Here is a 7292-nt window from a genome sequence, read left to right on the forward strand (position 1 = left end):
GTGCTAAAAACGCACTTGTCCTCGTTGTACGTGAGGTTCAAGGCTTTGGCGGTCTGGAGGAATTTTTGGAGGTTGGCGTCGTGGTCCTGCTGATCGTGGCCGCAGATGGTTACATTGTCGAGGTACGGGAACGTGGCCCGTAACCCATGTTGATCAACCATTCGGTCCATCTCCCGTTGGAAGACCGAGACCCCGTTTGTGACGCCAAAAGGGACCCGTAGGAAATGGTATAATCGCCCGTCTGCCTCGAAGGCTGTGTACTTGCGGTCACTTGGGCGGATGGGGAGCTGATGGTAGGCGGACTTGAGGTCCACGGTGGAGAAGACTTTATACTGGGCAATCCGATTGACCATGTCGATTTCGGCGTGAGAACAGCTGGTGAGTCAGTTTCAGCGGGAGCAGTGCGGAAGTGGTTGCTGGGAGGTAAGTCTGTCCTTTAAAAGCACTTGTCTTTGCAGGGGCAGGCCAGTCGATTTCGGCGGGAGTGGAGCTGGCTGGTTAGTCAATTTCAGCAGGAGCTGAGAATTTTTTATTTTTTTTTAAATTAGTGTTTTAGGCGGGAACAGGAAGTCGACCCGCGGACGTCTGGGAAGACCCTCACCAATAAATTCTGGTGGAGAGGAAACCCGAGACACTACACGTGTAGTGTCTCCCACCCGCCTTCCTCCTCTAACCTAATAATAAAACCCATTGGTCTGAGGTAAGTACCATATTTTATTATATCATTATTATTTTTTATAAAAAATTAAATTTAGTTGCTAGCCAGATCTTGGTAGAAAGTTAGAGGAATGGCAGGGAAGGGAGTGCAATGTTCCTCCTGCAGGATGTTTGAGGTGAGGGATGCAGTTAGTGTCCCTGCTGATTTTACCTGCAGGAAGTGTTGCCATCTCCAGCTCCTCCAAGACCGAGTTAGGGAACTGGAGCTGGAGTTGGAAGAACTTCGGATCATTCGGGAGGCAGAAGGGGTCATAGATAGCAGCTTCAGGGAATTAGTTACACCAAAGATTGGAGATAGGTGGGTAACTGTAAGAGGGACTGGGAAAAAGCAGTCAGTGCAGGGATCCCCTGCGGTCGTTCCCCTGAGAAACAAGTATACCGCTTTGGATACTTGTGGGGGGGGACGACTTACCAGGGGTAAGCCATGGGGTACGGGTCTCTGGCACGGAGTCTGTCCCTGTTGCTCAGAAGGGAAGGGGGGAGAGGAGCAGAGCATTAGTAATTGGGGACTCTATAGTCAGGGGCACAGATAGGAGATTTTGTGGGAGCGTGAGAGACTCACGTTTGGTATGTTGCCTCCCAGGTGCAAGGGTACGTGATGTCTCGGATCGTGTTTTCAGGGTCCTTAGGGGGAGGGGGAGCAGCCCCAAGTCGTGGTCCACATTGGCACTAACGACATAGGTAGGAAAGGGGACAAGGATGTCAGGCAGGCTTTCAGGGAGCTAGGATGGAAGCTCAGAACTAGAACAAACAGAGTTGTTATCTCTGGGTTGTTGCCCGTGCCACGTGATAGTGAGATGAGGAATAGGGAGAGAGAGCATTTAAACACGTGGCTACAGGGATGGTGCAGGCGGGAGGGATTCAGATTTCTGGATAACTGGGGCTCTTTCTGGGGAAGGTGGGACCTCTACAGACAGGATGGTCTACATCTGAACCTGAGGGGCACAAATATCCTGGGGGGAGATTTGTTAGTGCTCTTTGGGGGGGTTTAAACTAATGCAGCAGGGGCATGGGAACCTGGATTGTAGTTTTAGGATAAGGGAGAATGAGAGTATAGAGGTCAGGAGCACAGATTTGACGTCGCAGGAGGGGGCCAGTGTTCAGGTAGGTGGTTTGAAGTGTGTCTACTTCAATGCCAGGAGTATACGAAACAAGGTAGGGGAACTGGCAGCATGGGTTGGTACCTGGGACTTCGATGTTGTGGCCATTTCGGAGACATGGATAGAGCAGGGACAGGAATGGATGTTGCAGGTTCCGGGGTTTAGGTGTTTTAGTAAGCTCAGAGAAGGAGGCAAAAGAGGGGGAGGTGTGGCGCTGCTAGTCAAGAGCAGTATTACGGTGGCGGAGAGGATGCTAGATGGGGACTCTTCTTCCGAGGTAGTATTGGCTGAAGTTAGAAACAGGAAAGGAGAGGTCACCCTGTTGGGAGTTTTTTATAGGCCTCCTAATAGTTCTAGGGATGTAGAGGAAAGGATGGCGAAGATGATTCTGGATAAGAGCGAAAGTAACAGGGTAGTTATTATGGGAGACTTTAACTTTCCAAATATTGACTGGAAAAGATATAGTTCGAGTACAATAGATGGGTCGTTTTTTGTACAGTGTGTGCAGGAGGGTTTCCTGAAACAATATGTTGACAGGCCAACAAGAGGCGAGGCCACGTTGGATTTGGTTTTGGGTAATGAACCAGGCCAGGTGTTGGATTTGGAGGTAGGAGAGCACTTTGGGGACAGTGACCACAATTCGGTGACGTTTACGTTAATGATGGAAAGGGATAAGTATACACCGCAGGGCAAGAGTTATAGCTGGGGGAAGGGCAATTATGATGCCATTAGACGTGACTTGGGGGGGATAAGGTGGAGAAGTAGGCTGCAAGTGTTGGGCACACTGGATAAGTGGGGCTTGTTCAAGGATCAGCTACTGCGTGTTCTTGATAGTTATGTACCGGTCAGACAGGGAGGAAGGCGTCGAGCGAGGGAACCGTGGTTTACCAAGGAAGTGGAATCTCTTGTTAAGAGGAAGAAGGAGGCCTATGTGAAGATGAGGTGTGAAGTTTCGGTTGGGGCGATGGATAGTTACAAGGTAGCGAGGAAGGATCTAAAGAGAGAGCTAAGACAAGCAAGGAGGGGACATGAGAAGTATTTGGCAGGAAGGATCAAGGAAAACCCAAAAGCTTTCTATAGGTATGTCAGGAATAAGCGAATAACTAGGGAAAGAGTAGGACCAGTCAAGGACAGGGATGGGAAATTGTGTGTGGAGTCTGAAGAGATAGGCGAGATACTAAATGAATATTTTTCGTCAGTATTCACTCAGGAAAAAGATAATGTTGTGGAGGAGAATGCTGAGCCCCAGGCTAATAGAATAGATGGCATTGAGGTACGTAGGGAAGAGGTGTTGGCAATTCTGGACAGGCTGAAAATAGATAAGTCCCCGGGACCTGATGGGATTTATCCTAGGATTCTCTGGGAGGCCAGGGAAGAGATTGCTGAGCCTTTGGCTTTGATTTTTATGTCATCATTGGCTACAGGAATAGTGCCAGAGGACTGGAGGACAGCAAATGTGGTCCCTTTGTTCAAAAAGGGGAGCAGAGACAACCCCGGCAACTATAGACCGGTGAGCCTCACGTCTGTAGTGGGTAAAGTCTTGGAGGGGATTATAAGAGACAAGATTTATAATCATCTAGATAGGAATAATATGTTCAGGGATAGTCAGCATGGCTTTGTGAAGGGTAGGTCATGCCTCACAAACCTTATTGAGTTATTTGAGAAGGTGACTGAACAGGTAGACGAGGGTAGAGCAGTTGATGTGGTGTATATGGATTTCAGCAAAGCGTTTGATAAGGTTCCCCACGGTAGGCTATTGCAAAAAATACGGAGGCTGGGGATTGAGGGTGATTTAGAGATGTGGATCAGAAATTGGCTAGCTGAAAGAAGACAGAGGGTGGTGGTTGATGGGAAATGTTCAGAATGGAGTACAGTCACAAGTGGAGTACCACAAGGATCTGTTCTGGGGCCGTTGCTGTTTGTCATTTTTATCAATGACCTAGAGGAAGGCGCAGAAGGGTGGGTGAGTAAATTTGCAGATGATACTAAAGTCGGTGGTGTTGTCGATAGTGTGGAAGGATGTAGCAGGTTACAGAGGGATATAGATAAGCTGCAGAGCTGGGCTGAGAGGTGGCAAATGGAGTTTAATGTAGAGAAGTGTGAGGTGATTCACTTTGGAAGGAATAACAGGAATGCGGAATATTTGGCTAATGGTAAAGTTCTTGAAAGTGTGGATGAGCAGAGGGATCTAGGTGTCCATGTACATAGATCCCTGAACGTTGCCACCCAGGTTGATAGGGTTGTGAAGAAGGCCTTTGGAGTGTTGGCCTTTATTGGTAGAGGGATTGAGTTCCGGAGTCGGGAGGTCATGTTGCAGCTGTACAGAACTCTGGTACGGCCGCATTTGGAGTATTGCGTACAGTTCTGGTCACCGCATTATAGGAAGGACGTGGAGGCTTTGGAGCGGGTGCAGAGGAGATTTACCAGGATGTTGCCTGGTATGGAGGGAAAATCTTATGAGGAAAGGCTGATGGGCTTGAGGTTGTTTTCGTTGGAGAGAAGGTTAAGAGGAGACTTAATAGAGGCATACAAAATGATCAGGGGGTTGGATAGGGTGGACAGTGAGAGCCTTCTCCCACGGTTAGAAATGGCTGGCACGAGGGGACATAGCTTTAAACTGAGGGGTAATAGATATAGGACAGAGGTCAGAGGTAGGTTCTTTACGCAAAGAGTAGTGAGGCCGTGGAATGCCCTACCTGCTACAGTAGTGAACTCGCCAACATTGAGGGCATTTAAAAGTTTATTGGATAAACATATGGATGATAATGGCATAGTGTAGGTTAGATGGCTTTTGTTTCGGTGCAACATCGTGGGCCGAAGGGCCTGTACTGCGCTGTATTGTTCTATGTTCTATGTCGGATATGCGGGGGAGAGGGTACGCGTCTAGTTGTGTGTACCTGTTGATGGTCTGGCTATAGTCAATGACCATCCTTTGTTTCTCCCCTGTCTTCACTACTACCACTTGCGCTCTCCAGGGACTATTGCTGGCCTGGATTATGCCCTCCTTTAGTAGCCGCTGGACTTCGGACCGAATGAAGGTCCGGTCCTGGGCGCTGTACCGTCTGCTCCTAGTGGCGACGGGTTTGCAATCCGGGGTGAGGTTCGCAAACAAGGACGGGGGTTGCACCTTGAGGGTGGCGAGGCCGCAGATAGTGAGTGGGGGTATGGGACCGCCGAATTTAAACGTAAGGCTCTGTAGGTTACATTGGAAATCTAAGCCCAGCAAGGTGGGGGCACAGAGTTGGGGAAGGACGTTAAGTTTGTAGTTTTTGAATTCCCTCCCCTGTACCGTTCGGGTAACTATGCAGAATCCCTGGATCTGTACGGAGTGGGATCCTGCAGCTAGGCAAATCTTTTGTGCGCTGGGGTAGGTAGTTAAGGAACAGCATCTTACCGTGTCGGGGTGTATAAAACTTTCCGTGCTCCCGGAGTCGACTAGGCATGGCGTCTCGTGGCCGTTAATTAGGACCGTAGTCGTCGTCGTCTGGAGAGTCCGGGGCCGTGCCTGATCGAGCGTAACCGAAGCGAGCCGTGGTTGTAGTAGTGGGGTGGGGTCCGTTGTTGCCGTCCAAGATGGCGTCGGGGACGGACAAAATGGCCGCCCCCATACATCGCACGTGGCTGAGGGGTCACAAGATGGCGTCGGGGGTGGACAAAATGGCCACCCCATGCGTCGTACAGGTCGGGGGCGGTCCAAGATGGCGGCGCCCCTCCTCCCCTCGTGGTGGTCGGGACCTAAAATGGCGGCGTCTGCAGGTCGCACAACGGCGCCCCTCCTCCCCTAGTGGTGGTCGGGACCCAAAATGGCGGCGTCTGCGGGTCGCACATGGTGTGCTGGGGGGTCTGGGGAGCGCTAGGACCGCGCGGAGTTCCTTCACTGCGAGCGCCAGGGCCGCGGGCGCTAGGACCGCGCGGAGTTCCTTCACTGCGAGCGCCAGGGCCGCGGGCGCTAGGACCGCACGGAGCTCCCTCGCCGGGGACAGCGGTGGTCGGGGCCCAAGTCGGCGGCGCTGGCGGGTCAGGCGTGGAGCCGCGAGCGCAAGGAGCGCGAGGAGCTCCCTCACCGGGGACAGCGGTGGTCGGGGTCCAGGTAGGTGGCGCCGGCGGGTCAGGCGTGGGGCGCGGGACGGGGGTGAGGGTGGCGTTCGGGACGCGAAAACCCCCTTCCTCTCCGTGGAGAGTGTTGGCCGGCACCCAAATCGGGAGCGCCGGCGGCGGGTCGTACATGGACTGCGGGGAGGGGGGTTGGGGAGCGTAGGCGGCGTGCAGGGCTCCCAGTACTCCCGGGGCCGCGGTGGTCGGGACCCAGAGCGGCTGCGCCTGCGGGTCGCACATGGCGTGCTGGGGGGGTTGGGAGGCATAGACTGCTTGTAGGGCTCCCTGTGGCCCCGGGACGGCGGCGACCTCGCGGGATCGGCACACCACCGCATAGTGGCCCTTTTTCCCGCAGCTTTTGCAGATGGCTGCGCGGGCCGGACAGCGCTGTAGGGGGTGTTTCGCCTGGCCGCAGAAATAACAGCGGGCGCCCCCGGTGCGACTCGGCGTTTGGACTGCGCAAGCCTGTGGGGTGTCGGGGGGGGGGGGGGGTAGGGGGTTTGCCGCGACGGGTACGTACGGGGCCCAATGGCCTGCCGCGCAGTCGGGGCCGTAGGCACGGGTATTACGCGCGGCTACGTCTAGGGAGGCTGCTAGGGCCCGTGCCTCTGAGAGTCCTAGCGACTCTTTTTCTAGAAGTCTTTGGCGGATTTGGGAGGATTGCATACCTGCCACAAAAGCGTCGCGCATTAACATGTCCGTATGTTCGTTTGCATTCACCGACGGGCAGCTGCAGGCTCGTCCCAAAATCAGCAGCGCGGCGTAGAACTCGTCCATCGATTCTCCGGGAGCTTGCCGTCTTGTCGCGAGCTGGGAGCAAGCGTAGATTTGGTTAACTGGGCGAACGCAGAGATTTCTCAGTGCTGTGAACGCCGTCTGGAAATCGTTGGTGTCTTGAATGAGGGTGAAAATCTCTGTGCTCACCCTCGAGTGCAGGACCTGCAGTTTTTGTTCGTCTGAGACTCGGCCTGTGGTCGATCTGATGTAGGCCTCGAAGCAAGTCTGCCAGTGTTTGAAGGCTGCTGCCGCATTCACTGCGTGGGGGCTGATCCTCAGGCATTCTGGAATGATCCTGAGCTCCATAGTCCTTTTTAGGCACGCTTAATAAATTGTAGCGCACAAAGACTCCGTGAGACGAATAGAGTGAAGTCGATGAGGCTTTATTAAGCGTGTCTGTTCCCCAGCAGCCCGATAGTAAACTGGCCTGCGGGGGAAGGCACCGGCTTCTTATACTTCGCCTTCAGGGCGGAGCTTGAGGTCAACGGCCAACCAGGACCCGGGATCTGTCAGCCAATGACATTAGGGCTTCCAGTCCCACATGACCCCCAATACATACTACCACACCATTTTCATTGCGAATTGTGCTTGGGAATATCGAAG

This window comes from Scyliorhinus torazame, chromosome 3, assembly GCF_047496885.1.
Source record: "Scyliorhinus torazame isolate Kashiwa2021f chromosome 3, sScyTor2.1, whole genome shotgun sequence".
Lineage (NCBI taxonomy): Eukaryota > Metazoa > Chordata > Chondrichthyes > Carcharhiniformes > Scyliorhinidae > Scyliorhinus > Scyliorhinus torazame.